Below are 23,117 nucleotides of genomic sequence, written 5' to 3'. Positions count from 1 at the left end.
GGAAGCTTTGGTCCTGAGCCCATTTCAGTCTCGACCCAGTTCAGTCTGACTTCTGGCCTGGCCATGGGGTGGAGATGGTGCTGGTCACCCTGATGGTCAGCCTTCAATAATAGCTGGATCTGAGCAGGTCGGTGTTGCTCATGATGTTGAATTTCATGGCAGTGTTTGGCATAGTTGATCACCAACTTTTGGCTCTTTGCCTTGCCAATGCAGTGATATGTAAGACAGCTTTACAGTGGTTGATCTCCTTTCTCCAGGGTCATGGACAAAGAGTTATGGTTGGAGAGAATCAATCATGCTGCCATCAACTCCCTTGTGGAGCTCTACAGGGTGCAGTTCTCTCCCCAGCTTTATTCAGCATCTTTGTGCACCCTCTTGCCCAGCTCATCCAAGGGTTCAAACTGGGATGTCCTCAATAGGCCAGTGGTGCCCAGCTCTACCACCTGATAGATGGCCACCTGGCCTCACCCCCAGAGTCATTCCCCATATGTCTGGAAGCAGTGAGGGGATGGATTCCATCACCTGAAACTCAACCCTTCAAAGATGGAGGTCCTGTGGTTGGGTAGGAAAGGACCAGGTGAGACCTCAGTAAGATACCATGCCATAGAATTCATCCTCCAAAAGCAGCCATTTCTTCCTGAGGAACTGATCTCTGTAGTCTGGAGATCAGTTGTATGCAGGCCCCACATCTGAAAGTTGGCAATCTTAAGACTATCCTATACACAGTTAAGGAATCATAAAAGGGTCATCGCAGTTAAAGCTTGGCAAGATTATACTTAAAAACATTTAATTGTAGGATGAAGCTTAATTTGGCTCCTGCTTCCTTTAACCTCAGTGAAAAGTAGAGTGCAGTCATTCCCATAATTATGCATAGATGAGTCCGGTCTTCAAGTGGACTTACACATGAGTAGGTAGGCCCAGGATTGCAGCTTTTGCATTCCACAATTGTTTCATGCATCTCTGTAAACTCAGTGGCCCTGGGTCCTTTCTTACAGAATGAATGGATGTGAAGAAGGATACGTTCTTGTGACATTACTCATCCTTCAGAGCTATGATGTCTGAACTTGCAGAACAGGATCTCTGTCAGCAGTGGGGACAGAGCCACATGTGGTGAAAAATCATATTCTCATGTAAATACGGCTTGGTGTTTCAGAGGCACGACACCAGCAAGGATGGACTGATTAAAGATTTTGTTGCACATTTTCTCCTTTTCAATCAACACCTGTGCACCAGGAATCACTGCCAAGAATAAAGGGGTGTGCGGGGGGGCATCTCAGAAAAAATGACGGTGGGATCTGTACCAGAGGGGATTGTGATGCACAGGCAGCCAATGGTGCACGGCCTTTGGAGATCTCTTGCCTTGGAAATGCTACATGAACGCCATAAGTCAACTGTGCCTTGACAGCACTGCCAATTGCTTTCTTTCTGAGCCACAGTGATTAGCTCAAGATGGGGGGTTTTTAACCTTTGAGCCCTCAAAGGTTATTAGCTTCAGGTCATTGCATGCTACAGGCATTTCTGTAGGGTTGTCTGGCACCTGCTTGGAGTCCAAGGAAGGGGGGCAGGGACATGGGGCAACCCTAGTTCCTCCCAGATCCATATATTGCAAAGCCTTCCAAAACCTCATTTATTTCGTGTTTATTGATCATAGGCAATTTTATCATATGTTCTATATCGGGGTAGCTGGCATCTTGGAGAAGAAACTGTACAAACCCCTTTAATAGAGGCTAAATGGGATGTTTATATTGCTTACCTGCATACCATGAAAAACTTCCCATGTCCATTTTCACACATTAAGTCTCTATTACAGGGAGAGGCCATCTTTTCCCTCCATGTTGTTGGCAACTGTGTTTATAATTTCTTTTTAAAGCTGTTATTGGAGTCATTTTAATGGGTGAACCATTAATCCGGAAGTAAGAATTAATGTTTGTTTATTATTGCTGTGAACATGCTATTCCCTGGATTTCTGATGGGATGCGATTCAGACTTTGGACAGGAAATTACAGCCATTACACCTACATGGTGTTAGACTGTGCATGACTGAACAGAATATGAAGGTGTCCTACAGGGGGCATTGGAGGAGATGCATATTTAGCATAGTTAGAATTTTTCAAATACTCTCCTCAAGTGTCCTGATCAGCTCACTGGAGACTTCCTGCTCCTTTGAGCACACTTCCTCTCTGCCTGCCTCCAGATCAAAAGAACGACTGCAGGCAAGAGCAAGAGTTAGAGAGGAAGGTAGGAACCTCTCTCCCCTCCTTTTTCTACGCAAAGTTTGTTCTACTGGCCCCCTGGATCTCCCTCCCCATTAATCAAACGCCCTAAACCGACCAAGCAAAATGTTCAGGTTTTTAATCACTATTCTCTCTGTTATTGCTATTGTTATTCGTCTGAAACGGTTACTGAGTTACCCTGTATTGTCCCTATGTTCCTGTTCCCCCATGTTTCATGTAAACCGCCCTGAGCCCCAGGGGAGGGCGGTATATAAATGTGATTGAGAGACAGACAGACAGAGAGAAAGAGAACAATTTTATAATTTTAAACAGCCTAGTACTCTGCTCCTCTTTGCAAAATTAAATTTGCCAACAAATTGAACCGTGGTCTTTGAAATTTGTATATGGCTGAACACCAGATTTAGTGTGGGAGGACATGACTGCAGGGAAGGATTTATTCTTTCATACACTGCTTTTGAACTTCCTAGAAGCATCTAGCTGGCCACTGAGCATGATGGATTAGATGGGTCTTTGCTTTGATCCAGCAGGGTTCTTAACTGACATTGCTAGCACTTACGCGCACACCCACGCTGAGTTCCAACTTCGTAAATGGTCATCTGTCCTTCCAGTCTCCCTTTTTGTCCCCCTTCCTGTCCCCCAGCTGTGAGAGAACCCTCCCCTCCTCCTTGCAACTACAGTATGATACAGTTTTGCTCTCGCCATATACTCTTCATTGTTCAAGTGGCAATTTTCAGTGTTAAAAGAGTTAGCAACTTGGGAAGCATATTCCCCCCCCTTCTTCATCTAACCTTTCCTTGGTATGGTGATGTCATCTATAAATTATGCAATGGGATGAAGGCAAGCCAAAAATTCTTATACTACAGAGATTGCAACGAAACTGCTTTTGAAATAAATTAGTCATAATGTACATTGCAGATAACGCTGCATATCCGTGTCCATGTGAGTAACTGCCAGTGCAAATATATACTATTGTCTGATTTGAAAAGACTGTATCCTTCCTCTGTGCGGTTGTCGGGTTTGGTTTGTGTTTTTTTTTTTTTAATCGGAGCCTGACTACTTCTCTGCCAAAGTGACATATGCGCCCGCATCCTTTTGCAAGCGAGGCAAAAAGTGGTTTCATAGCATTTGACATATTTTTAGCTATTCTGCTTCTGATTCGTCTTTTGCACGGCCTGCCTCACCACCAAGCAATGCGAAGCAGTTGCTTCAAGCAGCAGATTCCAAAGGAGGCACCATTCTTCTGCCTCTGTCATCCTTGAAGGGCCAAAACAAAAGTGATCAGCAGAACATTGTTTGCTTCAGCTTGTAACCCAAGTGCGTAAGTATTCAAGGCTGGCATAATTAACATCTCAGCCTGGCAATGTTTCATTGTCATTTAAAAAAACACACAAAAACACCAGGATGTCAGAAGCACAATCCCCTGGGAATTCCCCCTGAGCAAGTCCTCTTGAGATAACTCTACTTTTGTTCGGCATGTTTGCCTTTCCATGAGGCTGGCCTATTCTTGAACATAATGTCTTTTGGGGGTAGTTATTGTTTTTGGAGAAAGTTCTCTGGATTCTGCAACATGGACATTTTGAGTGAGAGGTGGTAGCTCCCAAGGTACTTCAGGTGACCGAGACATTCACTTCATCATCTCTTGATTTGTTCCTCTGATGATTTTTAAAACCAGAATGAAGATGACAAGCCTGCAGTTTAAACGGGGAGATGGTTAGGATGTTTATTTTACCTTTTTACTTTGTTATATCCTCCCTTTCTTCCCAGTGGAAACACAAAGTGACTTACAACAGTCTCCTCATCATCATTTTATCTTTACAGGAGCCCTGTGAGGCAGGTTAGGTTGAGAGGGTGTGATTTGCCCAAGGACATCTGCCCAGTTTTGATGGCGGAAGATTTAGACCCAAGTCTTCCAGATCTTAATCCAGCATTTGTGTTGGAATATGCAAGATTTGTAGTGTGCATGATTCAAAAGGATATGAAGAATATCCTACAGGGGGCATTGAAGGAAATGTGTACTTAGCATAGTTAGATTGGGAACTTCCTAGTATTTTCAAATAATTTCCTCCTGATCGGCTCAGCTGGAGACTTCCTGCTCCTTTGATCACACTTCCTCCCTGTTTGCCTTCAGATGAAGAAGAACCACTGTTACATCACACTGGTTGCTTTAGGTTGCAATTTTCAGCATAGAATTAAACAGTTCCTCTTTTAAGCAATTGCTGGGGAGAAAGAATCATGGGAATTCACAAAATGTGTATATATGTCTTCACCTGTAGTTAGCCAGTTGGTTGTGATGAGATGAAGACTGAAGCCTGTACCTTTAACGTCTGTTTTGCTTGAACAAAGACATTCAGCACTAGATCCTTTCAGCTATAAAATACGAATACTAGGCACAAAGCCCACATGTTCACAAACTACTTTGTGACCCCCCCCCCCCCTAGCAAAGTCCATAATTCTCGGCGTGCATGGTGGAACACACTGGCATGCTACTGCAAGAAATAACCAAATGACTCAAGGCTCTTGCGAAACCAAAGTACCCTTCCACGAAGGAGGCCCCTTGTTGCATCTCTGCATGATTCATTGCTCTGGCCTTGTATCGGTCCAAAAAACTTTGTGAACGGTTAATTCAGCCTTGACCTTGTATCAGCTGTGATTGGATCATGCATTCCTACTTAATGCAAGCCAACAATGGAATTTTTCACACCCAGAGGAAGCTGCCTGTTGCATTTCAGCATAATTTATTGTTCTGGCCTTGGATCTCTTCAATAAGCTTCTATTGTGGTCAGTTAATTCTACCCTGATTTTATATCCACTGTGATTAAATCATTTGCAGCACGATCTTAAACAGTGATACAACCTTCTAGTGGATTTAGAACAGTGTTAATTTTGGTTTAGGATTCCACTGCCACTTAGTTTTAGAGTTACCAACCTTGGTGTGATTTCCTTCAAGTACAACGATATAGGCTAGATATCAGGAAAAAGTTTTTCTCAGTCAGAGTCGTTCAGCAGTGGAATAGGCTGCCTAAGGAGGTGGTGAGCTCCCCCTCACTGGAAGTCTTCAAGCAAAGGTTGGATACACACTTTTCTTGGATGCTTTAGGATGCTTAGGGCTAATCCTGCGTTGAGCAGGGGGTTGGACTAGATGGCCTGCATGGCCCCTTCCAACTCTATGATTCTATGATTCTATGATTCCTGCTTGGGGTAGTGTTTGAGAGTGGGAGCTTCTAATCTGGTGAGGTGGGTTTGATTCCCCACTCCTCCACATGCAGCCAGCTGGGTGACCTTGGGCTAGTTATAGTCCTGTTAGAGCTGTTTTGGCCAGGCAGTTGTCTCAGAGCTCCTTCAGCTCCACCTACCTCACAGAGTGTTTGTTGTGGGGAGAGGAAGGGAAGGTGATTGTAAGCTGCTTTGAGACTCCTTTGAGTAGCAAAGGGCGGGGTACAAAAACCAACTCCTCTTTTTCTTTGCCTTGTATTACAACTAATCCCCAGGCAGCAGAGACCAGTTCACCTGGAGAAGAGGGACTCTATGAAATTATACCTGATTGAAGTTCCTCCCCTCCCCAAACCCTGACCTTCTGAAGTTGCACCCCCTAAATCTCCAGGTATTTCTTGACCCAGAGCTGGCAACCCTGCTGTTGGAGCCAGAGAGGAGTGATCCCTGCAGCTCACACCCTCAGCCTCACCCGGACTCAATCCCTGCAGCAGGCCACATTTCCAACCCTGTGCACACTCACCCAAAAGTAAGCTCCAATCCGTTCAGTGGGAATTTACTGCCAAGCAAAATATGCATATAGTTACAACTTTTACATACCACTGATTTCAGGAGGAAAGTTAAGTGACCAATTGTCTCCTATTTCCATCAATGGGAATTTAAAATATGCAGGTTTGAACTAGACTGGGCCTTCTGCGATTTTTTTGTTGGCTAAAATAGTTGCACTGTCATACTGCTTATGTTACACTTGCCACTGTTGAGCTCTCAATCTGATCTGACAAGATTAGTTTTATGTTCCTATGCTATATAGCCAAGAAGAATTTACTTTTCCATTTTACCTGGTGAGAAATCCTGTATAACTTGGATGCTTGCCTACTAGCTCATTTTCTGTTTTCTCTGACAAAGAGACCTGTTAATGTTGGAAACGTGCATACTGTCAAGGCCAAGAAACTTGATGTATAATGTCCCATTCCCCGCCCCCATACACACATACCAGATACTTTCAGTATCTCTAGGTAGGGCCAACTGCGCAATGAATGTCAATACCAAACAGATCTTTTTATAAGTATTCTGTATATTTAGCTACGCATGAAGAAATCAAATGGCGTCCTTTGTGATTCAATAGCTGGCTGAATCACTAGGAAAATAACATTCTCTTATCTGCTCCTTGCGTGTATGTTAAGATTCATATTTGCTTTTCCTGATTTAAGATACACAGTGAGAGGAGGGGTTACTTCCCTTCTACAACCTTTGTCTTTCCACACAATAGAAACTGAGTAGGATTTCTTAGGACATGCATCATTAAAGAGGGTTGTTAACTATAATCCTGCTGTTTGGAACTGTTGCCAATGCTTATAGGAAGCAATCACAGAGTGAAACAGAAAACACACAGGGTGCTCCTATGAAGGATGCGGTAGTGAGAACTAATTTTTGCCTTGTATAAAAGATGGGTCAATATTACTGATGATGGTGTGGGTTAAGTTTCCAAGCCGAGATTTTTTAACAGTAAATGTGTGTTGATAAGTAATTAAAATTTCTGGAAATGTAACCTGAAAATCGTGACTCTATAGCAAACGCTGGCAGGGGCTTATGGGAATTGTAGTCCATGGACATCTGGCGGGTCGCATGTTGACTACCCCTGCTCTATAGGACTGGTCAGACAAAAATTAAGTCCTGCAAATTGCTGAGGAGTTAGCTTAACTGTATCGTGAGACTTTTCAGAGCACCATCTGAAGCAGAGATATACCCTTTTGAACCTACTGACTGTGAGTTACATATTACATGGTCAGGCAGGAGACAGCTAGAACACCTACATTGCACTAACTAGTAGAAAAGAAAAGAGGAAGAGTCCAATAGCAGCGTAAAGACAAACAATATTCATGGCAGGGTATGAGCTTCGATTTTGTTAGACTCTTGATCTTTTCTACTGCTACAGACAGACTAGCATGGGTACCTGTCTTGATTACACTAACTAGAAATGCAGGGACATATTCAACATGTTCCTCAACATTAAACAGAGGAAATACCCACATTTGCCTTATGAGGTCAAGAAGTGCACAGGATGGGCATAGTGGCAAGCAAATCAAACAAAGAAACTGCTTTTCACAGCATTTGCTATGAAGCCTGATAAAGAATTTCTCCTAAGTGTCCAGAATAGGGAAATTGTAGTGTTTGCAAGGTCATGTCATTCAGATGATAAAAGCAGCCCAGTTCAATTTCACACACCCTACAGAAAAATAAGGCATCCTTGATACCTATTCCTTATAGGCCAAACTGCACAATGGGTTCGGTACACTATGCCACCACAAACAGAGGAACAGTTTGCTGCAAAAAAGATTTAAGAGGTGAGCTCATTGTTCCAAAGGATTTAACAAGGAAGCTGAATATCGCTGTGCAGTTTAGTCGGACATGGACATACAGATGTGACATGCACCTGGTTTGTGATTGCTAGGCTTGTGGTACAGCAGTTTTGCTGAGACTAAGCAAGACTAGCTCTGATCCCTTCATGGATGAAGATCTTTCAGAAACCCTTGAGTTACAGGATGGAAGAGAGAGAAAAGTCATGACCCTCCTCACGTCATGTGGGACTATTAAAACTTGAACAGTTCTGCAGGGCTTGCAAAAGGAAGCTCCTCCACCAGGCATTTGATTGAGGTTGACCTGAACCACCACTTCCCTTGGGGCCCTCCCCCTGAGCCTCCCTCCTATGGCACCCACAACAGCTCCGCCCAACCCACTGGGCTATCAGTATGTGCTAATTTACGTAATGTTCTCCATATTATTCTATTGTTCTGCTATGTTGCTTGACATTATCACTGTATCGTTAAACTAAGTTATCTGTATTGTTTCTATTTTATGTGAACCGCCCTGAGCCTTCAGCGAGGGCATTATATAAATACTAGCTTCAAAGCCCATTCCTAAGAATGGGCCATGAGACGGTCCCACCAGGCAGCTTAAGGTGGCTTTGGGCCGCAGCTCGCAGCTGGATCAAGTGGGGCGGGTGGGGGGATGGCCAGCTCGTTAGCAGGCCTGGGACAGAGCTCCTTAGCAGGCAGTCAACAGGCTGGGAGGCTCTCGTTAGCGGGCCCTGCTTAGCAGGCCAAGAGGCCCTCCACCACCACGGCCCTGTGCCCAGGGCCCTCTCCCCTTACCTGCTGCTGGCTCCAGGCATTGAGGTATGTCTGAGAGCAAAGAGGCTAGAGTCCAGGGACAGAGGGCGGGAGCTGTAGGGACAGGACCAATCAGGGTGCAGCCAGCACCCTGATTGGCCCTATTCCAACTTGGACGGCCGGACATGTTCCATCCCCCAGGCTGTTTCACAAATATATAGAGGAACCATGGATTATAATAAATAAATAAATGTGTCTGCTCCTTTCCCACATCAATAGGGCTTATTAGTGGATAACATAACGTAAGAAGTGCTCTGCTGGATTGGGCTAATGATCCACCTCACCCAGCATCCCATTTCACAGGGTGGCTCACAAGCTGCCCTAAAGAGCCAGGGAATGAGAAGAAGATCTATCCTGCCCCCCTCCCAGATACCTGCTTCCTGGTTAGCCCAATTTGCATTAAAATGGAGATGAGCAAGTGGACTAACATTGCCCCTCTCCCAAAGGTTAGAGCAGGGGTAGTTAAAGTGCGGCCCTTCAGATGTCCATGGACTACAATTCGCTGGCTGGGGCTCATGGGAATTGTAGTCCATGGACATCTGGAGGACCTCAGTTTAACTACCCCTGGCTTAGAGGGAAAAGACCTGCTTCCCAGGGGATGTTTTGAAATTGCCTAGAAGGGCAGGGCAGGGGAGGATTTCATCACAGTCATCATGACTAATAGCCCACTAATGGACCTCCATGAATCTGTCTACCCCACCATTTCTCAGCTTTTTTACCATTGAGAAACCTCTGAAACATTCCTCAGCCTTTGAGAAACCCCAGAAGTGGTGTGATCCTGCAGAATGGGGTTGGGAAGCCCACCTGGGACTCCTCCCCTTGCCCCCCCCCCTTCAGGCTCATCACTGGCCATGTTGGAGGAAGTCAACATGACCGTACATGGTCATATCACCCGATAAATATTTAACAAATTTCAAAACAATATAAAAATTAACTCCCAGCCGTGAAGGAACTCTGATGGAGAAAGCCTGGTCTAACCCCTTTGAAGGCCATTTATGCCTATGGCCATGACTGTGCCCACTGGCTATGAATGCCACAACTGGATTGCTCATTCAGTAAAGAAGCATTTCCTTCTCTCCACCCTGAATCTATTATCTATCAGCTTCATTGAGTGCCTCCAAGTTCTGGTATCATAGGAGAAGGGGGAGAAGGTCTCTGTGGCCACTTTTGAGAACCCATGCATAATTTCAGATCATTGCTCTCCTTTTGGAGAGCCAGTTTGGTGTAGTGGTTAGGAGTGCGGACTTCTAATCTGGCATGCCAGGTTCGATTCTGCGCTCCCCCACATGCAGCCAGCTGGGTGACCTTGGGCTTGCCATAGCACTGATAAAACTGTCCTGACTGGGCAGTAACATCAGGGCTCTTCTCATCCTCACCTACCTCACAGGGTGTCTGTTGTGGGGGGAGGAAAGGGAAGGCGACTGTAAGCCACTTTGAGACTCCTTCGAGTAGAGAAAAGAGGCATATAAGAACCAACTCTTCTTCTTCTTCTTCCTCTTCTTCTTCCTCTTCCTCTTCCTCTTCCTCTTCTTCTTCTTCTTCTTCTTCTTCCAAAAACTGAGTCCCAGGCTCAATTTCTTCATTGGAAAGGTGATCCAGTCCCTTAGTCATCCTGATTGCCCTCTTCAGCAATTGCCCTAGCTCTGCAGCATCTTCTTGGCATGCTACCAGCATTGACCAGAGTTTTCGCCGTAGTGGGGGAAGGCATGCAGTCTCTTCTTGGTTTTTTCATCCCATCCCATGTAAAAGTTAACAGGACTTCAGACTCAAGTGGGTAGCCGTGTTGGTCTGAAGCAGCACAACAAAACAAAATCAGAGTCCAGTGGAACCTTTAAGACCAACAAAGATCTATTCAAGGCATGAGCTTTCGATTGCAAGCACTCTTCCTCGGACTTTCATGTTTATCTGTCAAAAATGTGTTGTTTTCACTGGAAAAATTAAGAGATTCTGCTCTCAAGTAAAAGGGATGGTGATGTGCCAAGCAAGTGGCACAGCTTGCCAGATAAACACGGAAAACTTTAGAAAGCGGAACTGGCATGCATATTTTGGAGCTTATTTATTGTTGGATTGATATCCCGCCACTCTCCAGGGACTCGTGGCAGCATGCAATAATAAAACTTCATGGATCAATAACCCCAATAACTGCCCCCCAACAAACCCTCCAAAATTGGCAGCTGAAATAACCCCTAAGCCATTGCCTGCCTAATGCATCAGAAGGATGTCCTTTTTTTGTGTAGTGTAAGAAACTGGAAGGCATAAATGGCATGTGCATGCTTATTAAAGTGAGTTTCACACCAAATCTTGCTCTTCAAACCCCTTCCCCTGTTTCTATGTCCTGCTGGGTTCTTCGCTCACACTTGCAACTTCCTTTCAGGAAGCATCAAGATTGAATGCATTTCCTGCTTTGTATTTCATCTCATTTGAAATTGACTAGACCAACTGCTTTGCCCATCAGAAGAGCAAAAAGGCAAAAAAAACCCCTTTTAATCTCCTGTTCTGTTAAGGATACAACTCTGATGTGAAAGGCACGTGCAAGCAGGTAGACTCCATGCCTGCTCATCTTAAGAGTCTGGATGCTCTGCAGGATTCTGTGACTGTACCAACAGGCATGGAGGAAAATATCCTGTCTCTTTAATAGATGTTTAGTGTGTGCAGATTAGGAGTTGAAGCTTTTCATGACATATAATCAACTGGCAAACATCCAAAAGTGATTTATTCTACTGACACATGTAGCACATGCTATAGGTCCCGCAGTTCCAGGGCCCTTGCAATGCTGCATGGTTAGGGGACCTTTATACTTCCATGGCTTGTGGACAGCCTAAATGAAAAAAGGGTGATAGGCATGCTGTGTTAATAACTGGGCATGCACTTTGCTCATTGAGCATGTGTGCCTAGAGAGGAGACGACTGAGAGGGCATTTGATAACCATCTGTCAGTATTTAAAAGGCTGCCATATAGAGAATGGAGCAGAGTTGTTCTCTCTTGCCCCAGAGGGATGGACCAGACCCAATGGGATGAAATTAATTCAAAAGAAATTCTGTCTAAACATCAGGAAGAAGTTCCTGACAGTTTGAGTGGTTTCTCAGTGGAACGGGCTTCCTCGGGAGGTGTTGGGTTCTCCATCTTTGGAAATTTTTAAACAGAGGCTAGATAGCCATCTGATGGAGAGGCTGATTCTGTGAAGGCAAAGGGGTGGCAGGTTACAGTAGATGAGCGACAGAGATGTGAGTGTCTTGCATAGTGCAGGGGGTTGGACTAGATGATCCATGAAGTCTCTTCCAACTCTATGAGTCTATGTTTCTATGTGTGAACCACAAACTGTACAAGTGTGAAGCTCCCCTTATATATTGGGCATTGTGCTTGAGAAAGGTTTGAGAAATGTTTTCAGCAAAGTAAAGATTTCAATTACTTCCAAAGTTCCAACTATCCCTGGGCAGGGGGGTCTGCAGTTACAGTCCTGCAAATCTTGAAACTGGCTAATACCTCACAAATCCTTAAACTGGTTCCAGTGCTACAGGTCTGTAAATATCATCCCATTAAGCTTCTATTAAAGGGAGAGGCCCTTCCCTTCCTCCCCCATGTCTGTAGTTAACCCTACGTGTACCCTGCATGATATGCTGTTTAGCCTTAGAAGATGACAAGATACTTGCAGAAATAGTGACTTTGCTCTTCTGTTCCCATGAGTCCTTCACACCAGTGCTGCCAGGCTGGGAAGCTCCTGGAGATCTGGGGGATGGAGCCTGAGAAGGACCTCCGTGGGGTATGATGCCATTGAGTCCACCGTTCAAAGCACCCATTTTCCCCAGTGGAACTTGTAGTAAAACGGATTGCAAAGACTTAACTGGAACCTGATTTGGAATGGAGGGAAACCCCACCCCCCGAATTTGTTAGTTGAGTTAGGTCGCAATAAAGAAGTTGTATTCTGCATCGCCTATAAATACAGAGATTTATTGTCCCCCTTCCCCCACCCTGAGATTACAAATAAACTAATCTCTGTAGTTGAGAGATGAGCTGTAATTAAGGGGTATGCCCAGGTCCCACCTGAAGGCTGGCATCTCTACTTCTCCCTCTGTAAGTACCACAACCACAAACTCCCTCAGAGCATCCAAGCTCTTCAGGTGAGGAGCCACAGAGGCACCTATATTTAACAGTGCATAAATTTCCATGTAATTTACTTATGAGATAAAAGCAGGGGCCATGGTTAAGTGGCAGGGTGTCTGCTTATGCAGAAGCTCCAGGACTCAATTCCTGGCATCTTTTGTTAAAGGAGTGAGCAGTCTGTTCGTTACTTGAGATTCCTCCGTCTGAGACCCCGGAGAGCCCCTGCCACTCAGAGCAGACAGTAGCAACCTTACTCAACCACTGTTCATTTTCATATAAGGCCGTTTCACACATTCTGTCTGAACGAGGCAATTTTTGCAAGGAAATGCAGCTGACAATCAAAGGGTTAAGTACCCTCTGTCCACTCATGTTCCTAGTCTCCCAGATTTTTTTAAAATTAAAAGCAACCAATCGACATCTAAGAAAATTTACCCAGGACTCCGCATAAACTGAGGTTGGCCTCAAGTCTGACAGAGTCAGAAACGGTAACTGGGTGAGCCTATTTCGGGCCTATGTTAAGGTTATCTGAATGGACCTTGGTTGTCTCTTGCTTCATCTCACACCTTAAATGTGCTGCAAGCTCTTGCTGTGCTGTCCCTTACAGAGATTCAAAGTTACCAAATTGATAAGGGAGAGATTCCTGCCGTCCCCCCTTCCGGGTCTTGGTGAAAAGTTTTGAAGCCTTTTGAATCATACCTCTCTGCTGTCTCTCTGCGAAACAGGATAACTTGTTGAAATGCTCTTGAAACATTCCGCAAATGGAGGCTCGTTGCGTAATTCCGGTCCAAGTTTGCGGCCTGTTCTATTTACGCTACTCTGTAAATTGATTCTGATACATGGTGATGAGTGGCAGGAAACCCATAAATAAGGATACTGTAGAATCTGTGAGGTACAAACTGACCGGTCAGGCCAAAGCCCCAGAACAACCCTGCTTCCTTAGGGGGATGATAAGGAACACAAGCTACGAGGAGTCATTTTTCAGACCTTCCTAAGAATGGTGGATAAAGGCCTCAGTGAACATGCTGGAAAAGTGTGAGGAGGACAGTGAATAGACATGGACTGGGAATACAAAATGGCCCTGAAGCACACAGGCTCAGTAGCCCAGGGTGAAGCAGAGCTTGGCTCTGTTTGCTTCTGCCTGCCAGAAGTGGCCCATGAGGAACTTCTCCAGTAAGTTAAATGGTTAATCCACCCCAACCTTTTCTGCACCAGGAATCCAGCCCAGTGCAGCGCTCGACTGTTAGCAGGGCTAATTTCCAATTCTGAACCATGTTGGTGCCAGTCCGGAGCGGTCCCAGGCCTGGCCCGATGCAGGCCCTCATTTGCCCTGATGTTGTCCAGAAGTGGAAATTAGCCCTGCAACCAGACGAACTCTGCGCCAGGCTGGATTCCTGGTGTGGAAAAGGTCCCCTATACTGAGATGGGTGGGGAAGTACAAGGAGTTTGGGGAGGCAAAGTCTGGGTAGGGCAGGGTTGAGGGACAGGAGGGACCTTAACAGGGTACAATGCCATGGAGTCCACCTTCCAAAGTAGCCATCTTCTCCAGGGGAAATGATCTCTGTTGCCTGGAAACCAATGATAATATTGTGAGGTCTTCAGGTAGGGTTGCCAGCTCTGGGTTTTGGGAGTGGAGGCTGAGGGTTGGGAATAATGGGATATAATGCCACTGAATCCACCTTCCAAAGTGGCCATTTTCTCCAGATGACCTGATCTCTGTTGCCTGTGATAGCAGAAGCACTCTAGCCATCGCTGGGAGGTTGGTGACCCTACCATCAAGCCCCTTGTGACTTAGTTATAAATGCCTCCCTTTGCAGAAACGTTTTGCATCATGATGTTACAATAAGCTGCTAGGTAGGAGGCACACAAGGCTGATACATGGTTGGAGAGCTAGTCTGGGGCTGGAGGGACAGAGTCCCTCTGCCATGAAGGACATTTTACAGCAGCCTCTCTCACCTCCTCTACAGGCTAAAATGGAAGAAGAGTTGCACATCATGCAATCCTAAGATCCCAGGAAGGCCAGGTGAGATTTTTAAGTTCCACTGATGAAATACAAAAATATCACAACATCTGTTATTTGAAGTCATAATGAGAATTTTTGTCTACATTTCTCATAGTGCTGATCCTTTCTGTAAACCCCAGGTTGAGAAGAGTTTTAAAAAGGCAGATATGTTTAAACGCTGTAATTGGAATCCTTCTTAAAAGACAATGAGGTTCCCACAGGCTCCTTCTTTTCAGATCTAAATGTGAGTCCAAAGACAACTGTAAGATCAACTTTTATTCAAGGTGTGAGCTTTCGTGTTGGTCTTACAGGTGCTGTTGGGTGCACGGTTTTTTCTGCTACTTCAGACAAACAAAGCTACACACCTGAATCTATCTTTTCAGATCTGTTTCATAACGATTAATAAAGGACTTTGGTTTCTCCCAGCCTCTGTGCAAGCCTCATAGCTATTTTCCAGTGGTCAGAACAGGGCCACTGGGAGAGTCAGTGCAGTGTAGTGGTTAGACCAGGGGTAGTCCAACTGCAGCCCTCCAGATGTTCACGGACTACAATTCCCATAAGCCCCTGCCAGCATTCGCTGGCAGGGGCTCATGGGAATTGTAGTCCATGGACATCTGGAGAGCCGCAGTTCGACTACCCCTGGGTTAGACAGTGTCAGACTAGGGTCAGGAAGACCAAGGTTCAAAGCTACACTCCACCATGGAAGCTTGCTGGATGTCCTTGAGTCAGTCACACACTTTCAGCCTAGCCTACCTCACAGGGTTGTTGTGAGGATAAAGCTGAGATGAATCAGAACAATGTTAGGCTGCTTTGGGTCCCCGCTAGGGAGAAAGATGGGGGTGTAAATTAAGTTAATATACTAATTAACAAGCTGGCCTTGCTATGAACCATCTTTTCTATGGTGTTTAAAGCGCAGTGAAGCATGAGTGGGCTGCATTCCAGAGACACAACACAGAACCCCAGTGTTGTCCCAACATGCATCGCTCAAAAGCATCTTGGCTGACTGTGATGAAAGACTTTGCAGTTCAAGCCAGACACTTTTCAAGAGAGAGACAGAGTACATAGCACTGTTGCCATGTCATTGGGCCCAGCTGGCTTTTTAAAATAAAAAGAGGATGATACTCCTTAATAATAATTTTAAAAAAAGTTATTCTCCTTAATACTACACCAAGTGCCAGTAGGTCAATGCTACTCAGCATATATAAGCATAGCTGCCACCAAGCAAGCAAAATGCTGTGGTTTTCTCACCTGAGAAGTTGTTCTCTCTCGTGTTAGCTGCAACCTCGCTCAGAAAGGGCTGCTGACATTCAGTTGGCTTTATTTGGACCTGGGCTTAATTGGCCTGTTATGCATCGCTTGTTTGCTGGCCATGGGCTGAAGATATCAGCTGATCAAAGCAAAAATTGTTTTGCCTTTAATAACAGCTAAATCTGCAGAAAAGAAGAACAGTTGGTTCTTATATGCCGCTTTTTCTCTACCAAAAGGAGTCTCAAAGCAGCTTACAATTGCCTTTCCCCACAGCAGACACCCTGTGAGTTAGGTGAGGCTGAGAGAGCTCTGATATTACTGTTCGGTCAGAACAGCTTTATCAGTGCTGTGGCGAGCCCAAGGTCAACCAGCTGGCTGCACGTGGAGGAGGAGCGGGGAATGAAGCTGGCTCACCAGAATAGAAGTCTGCAATCTGAACCACTACACCAAGCTGGCTCTCTGTATGTAAGGCATAAGAACTTAATCATGTAAGGCATAAGAGCATAAGAAAAACACGGCTAGATCAGAGCAGTAGTTTATCTACTCCAGGATCTGGTTCTGCAGTAGCCAACCAGTTGTCTTGGAGGGCCAATGGATGGGCCTAGAGGTCTTCCCTTGATGTTTCCTGCCTGTAGAGGGAGGCTTCCTTCAGTTATCATGACAACTAGCCATCGATGGACCTTTCCTCCATGAATCTGCCTAATCCCCCATTTAAAGCCATCTATACCCACACTAACATGGCAGTCCTCTGAACAGAGTAACGTTCACTAAAGTAGGAGAGTTTAAAAAGATGCAACTCTGTTCTGAATTGCACAGTCAATAATCCAAGTGCCCTTCCACCACCTCGCCTAGGGAGCTGCAAATTTGGATGCCAACGTTCTTAAAAGAAGTTATAGAATCATAGAATCATAGAGTTGGAAGGGGCCATACAGGCCATCTAGTCCAACCCCCTGCTCAACGCAGGATCAGCCCAAAGGATCAGCCCAAAGGATCAGCCATTAGTTCTAGCTAATGGCATTGATACTTGGGATTTAGGCAGTGGCAATTTTGGCAGGAATACCAAGATTTATAGGATGATATGATGAAAGTGAACAATGGAGTTTGAAGGCAGGGAAATTAACAAAGCTAGTCAATGAAAATAATGGTGATGATGACAAATTTTTACTTGTACCCCTATATGTAAAGCATTAAAACACTGTAACATTAAAATTACTTAGTAGTCACGAAATGCATGCCAGCATCAATCCATGTATCAAGCTACAACTCGCCACAATATCAAGTCTGCTTAAAAACCCAGTGAAGCCGAAGGGCGTAAGTATTCCAAACTCTGTGGTGACACACATCAGGCACCTGATGACGCCAGCCCTGATTCACAAAACCTTCTTGCTTGCATACATTCTGTGAGATCTTTAAAGGCACCACTGAACTCTAGTTTAATTTTGATGCAACCGACTAACATGGCTACCCTTCTCCAAATTTGCATTGGGGTTGCAGTAGGGTTGCCAACCTCCAGCTGAAGGCTTAGGGATCCACGAGAATTTCAAGTTATCTCCAGGCTACCAAGGTAAGTTTGCTTGGAAAAGGCAGCTGTTTTCAATAGCGGGCTCTGGAATTATATCCCCAGAGTGGGCAGTCCTTGTTTTGTTGCCAGTTTCTGTTCAGTCCTGCCTTACATCTGTAAGACACATACAAGATTTATGGAGAAAATATCCTAGGAGTAGCAAAGGTGAATCAAATTCCCAGTGGATAGATTCAAATGAGTAGCCGTGTTGGTCTGAAGTAGCACAATAAAATCAGAATCCAGTAGCACCTTTAAGACCAACAAAGATTTAATCAAGGCATGAGCTTTCGAGTGCAAGCACCCTTCGTCAGACCCCCAATACAAATTTGGAGAAGGGTAGATCATAGTCTGACGAAGGGTGCTTGCACTCAAAAGCTCACGCCTTGATTAAATCTTTGTTGGTCTTAAAGGTGCTACTGGACTCAAATTCCCAGTGTGGATCTACCTAGGTTGCAATCAAGCACCTGCACCTCCCCTAACTAACTGCTCTGGACATGACTAGCAAACCTGGACCTTTTCCGCACCAGAAATTTGCCCCACCTTGCTGCTTATCAAGTGGTAGAGCACATTCCCAATTCCAAATGACATTGTCAATGAACCCAGGCTGTCCCAGGCCTGGTCTGACTCAGGCCCTCATTTACTCTAGGGCAAGGTAACGCAGATATACCTGCATTCTCTTGTTTGCCCTGGGCACCAATGGGGCCTATGATGGACCAGGGCCATGTGGAAGGGAAAAAATGAGCCATCATGGCTTGGCTCCTCCCCATCTGGAGTCATGATTAGGTCATTCCAGAAGGGACACTGCGCACAATGACAGAGCCACCTGGGGCATCTTTTTATATTTTTAGGAATGAGGTATTACATTTTAATGCAATACCTCATTCTTAAAATTTAAAATAAGAACCTTGGCACCCTGGCTGCCTTGTCTGAGGGTACAAATCAAAGGTGGACCGGATCTAGCAGGTAAAATGCTCCCCCCGTACGGACCCAGGAAGAGGCGGGGCTACCTGCCCTACCCAAAAAGCCCAGTTTGGTGCTGTCGGAATGGGTCCTGGTGATGTTTACATATCTCACAACAACCTCACAAAATAAACTTATTGTTTCTTTGGAAATTAAATCCTACATGTTTAATCAGTCTTGAAATATCATTTCCATGCAAAGATTATCTTGTCTTATGGTAACCTTCATTTTATCCAGAACCAAACTGAAACAACTCCATTCACGCATCAGAGTTTCCACTGCTTATCTCTACATTCTTTGAAGTGTTAAATTCTCTACTGTGCTGCACCCTAGTTCTGATAATGGTAACCTTGACCAGATACCTCTTTGAAATCAGGTGTCCCAGATCATCCCTTTCCTAAAAATATTACGTTGTCATAGAAACCTAAAATATACACTTTCAAGTTTGCATCATGTTTGATTTGGAGGAAAAGACATTTGCACTGGCGTGTAATGCTGAAATGCTTTTATTAATCCTTTACAACTGAAAACCATTAGATTTCCTATTAACGGAACTGCAGATTGTTCCCTAAACTATTTCTAATAACTTTCAGTCCTGGATTTTGGTTACAGCCTGGTGAGGTAACGCAGCTTTAAAGCTCAACATGATACAGATTTAAAGGGAAGTAGAACTACCCAAAAAAGCCCGAGATATTTTTTGTTGCTAACTGAATTACGTTAAGGTGCTAGATTTATCTGTACAAAAAGTGGTTAATTAATTATATACAAAGAGTGGTTAATTAATTAATTGTTAAGGGTTCCAAGGCAGGTTTTAACTAGTTTTTGGAAGACAAAAGTATATTCCAAGTAAATGGGACTGGTTAAGGGCAATTAAGGAGATAATGAAATTAGTTAGGGTAACTGCTTTGGTTAATAAAAACATCCAAGGTTGGGAGGCATCTTGGATTACACTATTATATTATGTTGCATGGATTATTTGTGAGCAAACAAGGAAGTTTATTGCATTGAGCTGGATAGCCCAGGCTAGGCACATCTTGTCAGATCTTGGAAGCTAAGCAGGGCTGGCCCTTGATTAGTATTTGGATGGGAGATCTCCAAAGGCAGGGGTAGTCAACCCGTGGTCCTCCAGATGTCCATGGACTACAATTCCCATGAGCCCCTGCCAGCAAATGCTGGCAGGGGCTCATGGGAATTGAGTCTGTGGACATCTGGAGGACCACAGGTTGACTACCCCTGTCCAAAGCCAGTTTGGTGTAGTGGTTAGGAGTGCGGACTTCTAATCTGGCATGCCGGGTTCGATTCTGCGCTCCCCCACATGCAACCAGCTGGGTGACCTTGGGCTCGCCACGGCACTGATAAAACTGTTCTGACTGAGCAGTCATAGCAGGGCTCTCTCAGCCTCACCCACCCCACAGGGTGTCTGTTGTGGGGAGAGGAATGGGAAGGCGACTGTAAGCCGCTTTGAGCCTCCTTCGGGTAGGGAAAAGCGGCATATAAGAACCAACTCTTCTTCTTCTTCTTCAAAGGAATACCAGGCTCATGACATGGAGTCAAGCAATGGCGAACCACGTCTGAACATCTCTTGCCTTGAAAACCCCACGTGGTCACCATTAATTATCTGTGACTTGAGACACAAACAAGGGTCTGTTTTGGATTATATTTGCCAATTCAAGTAGATTCTTAATTTGTATTATCACAAAAAAATTTAAATTTGAATGTGCAATGCATCAAAAATTGAAAAGTAGCTCAGGATCCACCTTCCTTAAACCTGCAGAGGCTATCATGATGGACACGCATGAAGACTCATGAAGCTGCCCTGTAAAGAATCAGATAATGAGTACATCAAGGCCTGTAGTTAGTCAGCTTGGCAGCAGCCCTCCAAAGTCTTGGGTCAAGGTCTTCCAAATCGCCTACTACTTCATCTTTAACGGAAATGCCGGGGATTGAACCTTGGACCTTCTGCAGGCAGAGGCCCTTCCACTGAGTCATAGCTCCTCCCCACGGCAGAGACCAGTCTGCTTCTTCTACGTCCTCATGGTGGGCTGCAGAGCTGAGCTGCAAAGCACAGTTCTGAATACTCCCGGGTTCAGGAGGCTGTGACTCTATTTAGGACTCTGCTGTCAGTGTTGGTTCTGCAAAGAAAAAGAAGGCGGTGGATGTTTAAACTACGATGGATAGATGAGCTCAATATTTTAACCGAGGAGGGAGAAAGATCGGGGTGCCCTTTCTAAGATTATGTTATGATGAAAACATGCTGACAAGGGATTGTAAAGGCAATGTGAAATAAAAAAATTAACAAGCAAAGCTCATAGAGGGATAATCCTATTACATTTCCCCCTACCCTTCTGAGCCCAGTGTGGACCCCTGAGCTGTTTGGCAGCCACTACCAGGACCACCAAAACTGCACCACTGCCACTGGACCCAGCATGGCTTCTGGGCTACACAGCCACTGCTGGGCCCAACATGGAGCTATATAGTATGCTACTGTTGCTGCTGGACCCAGTGTGGCTCCCAGCCTCTAGATGCTAGATGCTAGAAGTCCTTTGGGGGAGATTTAACCTCGCCATGTATTTTTTTCTACACACCTAGGGGACCTCCAAATTTGCAGGAATAGCATCCATGTGGCCCTAATCCCCAGATTTAGGTATCTGCAGAGGGGGGCCACATATCAGTGTTAGTATTCAGACAAGTAAGAGGCCCATGAGGGGGAGGGAATCATATACCTATACCCTCATCATGACTCCAGGCCCTACTACCTCCCTACAGCAACAGTGATGGTACCTGGGAGCTGCTGGCCCCAGCTGCTCTCCTGGATTATTCTTCCGCACAGCAGGACCTAGAATGGCTCCTTGCGTGTTCCACTATGGCAGCCAGCCAGAGATCAGCTCCCACAGTGCTCTGCTGCCATGGCTGGGCCTGGAGCCTCTCCAAGTGTCCACCACTGGGCTTAGCAGTTATTGTATAGTGAAGGAAAGACACTTTGCACATGCCTAGGAATGCTCTTGTCACCCAGTATTAGCTTTTGCATTGAGGATGGCGTATCCTCAGCAACAATTAAGTTAAAAATGTGTTTGGATTAATCAAAAACATAATGATGAAATATAAAATTATGTACACTGGAGAATACAGCAAAGTCTTTTGCCCATCCTGGAGCCTCACCCAGGGCCCAAAATCACTAAGGCTACCCCTGATATAAGAGGCAGTATTCCATTGTTGATAGCATGCTTTGGAGTTTTGTGTGTCTGCAAAAAATAGATGAAGCTTCTAGGGGGGGAAAGACATTGCTTAACTGTTATTTCATCCAGAGACTGGAGAAAATATATTTTAGAACAGTGGTCCCCAACGCCCGATTCGTGGACTGGTACCAGTCCATTGATCAGTTGGTACCGGGCCGTGGCTCCTCCTTGTTGTACTCTCCAGCTGCTGCCTCGGGGGCTGCCCTGCCACTCTGCCGATGGCTCACCTTTGGGTGGCGGCAGGAAGTCAGGGGCTCCGGCGGGAAAGCGAGTGGAGCAGGGGCTCAGGCGGCGATGGCGGCGACGTCCCTCAGCAAAAGACTACCCCCCCCCCTCCTGGCTTCAGTAAAATTGTCAAGCATTGACCGGTCTCCGGTGATAAAAAGCTTGGGGACCACTGTTTTAGAAGACAAACAAGAAAGAAAAGCAATGTATTTTACAGGGGGAAAAAGGCTACTAAGGACCGTATCGCACTCTGGCTGAGCAGTGATCTATATGAGAGTAGCAATAGAAGTGTCAAATAAAGACCTAGAGCTAATATATAGCTACCTACCACACACACCTTTATTTATTTAGTTATCTTTCTTTGCTTGGGAATGCATCCTTATCAAGGAAAAAAGGGGAAGGACAGACAATGCACGTGCAGATACACACCCATGTAAGTAGAGTATACCACAAGCCTCACCTTTGAACCCAAGAGTAAGAAAAATCAAAATGATGGACTGCAAACAAACCACCCTTGTCCACTGTGTGTGAAGGATACAGAAACTAATACAAAAAGCTATGATCTGCGAGGTCCCTGGTTAAAATCTCACCTTTGCCACAAATTCACTTGTTGGCCATGGCCCAATCCTACCTAAAGTTACTCCAGTCTAAATCCATTGATTTCAATGAACTCAAATTGGGGCAACTCTGCATAGGATTGCAGTATTATTGCACTGGAGCTTCAGTCCCAATCTGCTATATAGAGAATTTAACAATGCAAGGCTTGCAGCAAAATAATGGGTGGGAGGCCCTATGACCAGAGGGAGTGCAAAGCGAGTGTGTTATCCTGCACCAATGCCCCTCACAAGGCAGCCTAGTTTGGCTACATGGGTTGCCCTCCAAGACTGGAGGTTGCCCTCCAAGAAACATACATGAAACCAGCATAAAAATGGCAGTCTCAGGCCCACCATTTCAATGCTAAGACCGATGTGCTTCCCTGACATTGTAGTGTTCGGTCCCTTGAAGTGCCATCCAAAACAGAGCCGCACCCTTCTGAGCTCATTGACTCCAGTCTGTAACCCTGTAAGTTTGCTCTGATACAATTCTGGGAATAATGATTTTGTCTCTGAAACGTCTGAAACAAGACTCCTGATAGAGTGCCTCCTTTAACCTGCCACAGGATGAAGAGTCCAG

At 45.2% G+C, this 23,117-nt stretch overlaps 1 long non-coding RNA gene across 1 annotated transcript; it reads right to left on the bottom strand.

Annotated features, from left to right (window-relative positions):
* Positions 1 to 2,514: 2,514 nt before the first annotated feature.
* LOC143842594 (uncharacterized) lies at positions 2,515 to 16,020 on the bottom strand. The gene is made up of 2 exons (XR_013233204.1): positions 15,963 to 16,020; positions 2,515 to 3,922 (listed from the first exon to the last, which is right to left on the bottom strand). It is a non-coding gene; the product is annotated as an uncharacterized LOC143842594 (long non-coding RNA).
* Between the last annotated feature and the right edge of the window lie 7,097 nt (positions 16,021 to 23,117).

The sequence above is a fragment of the Paroedura picta genome, chromosome 8, assembly GCF_049243985.1.
Source record: "Paroedura picta isolate Pp20150507F chromosome 8, Ppicta_v3.0, whole genome shotgun sequence".
Taxonomy (NCBI): Eukaryota; Metazoa; Chordata; class Lepidosauria; order Squamata; family Gekkonidae; genus Paroedura; species Paroedura picta.
Note: the sequence above shows the minus strand (reverse complement) of the source record. Positions and strands in the feature narration are given on the sequence as shown.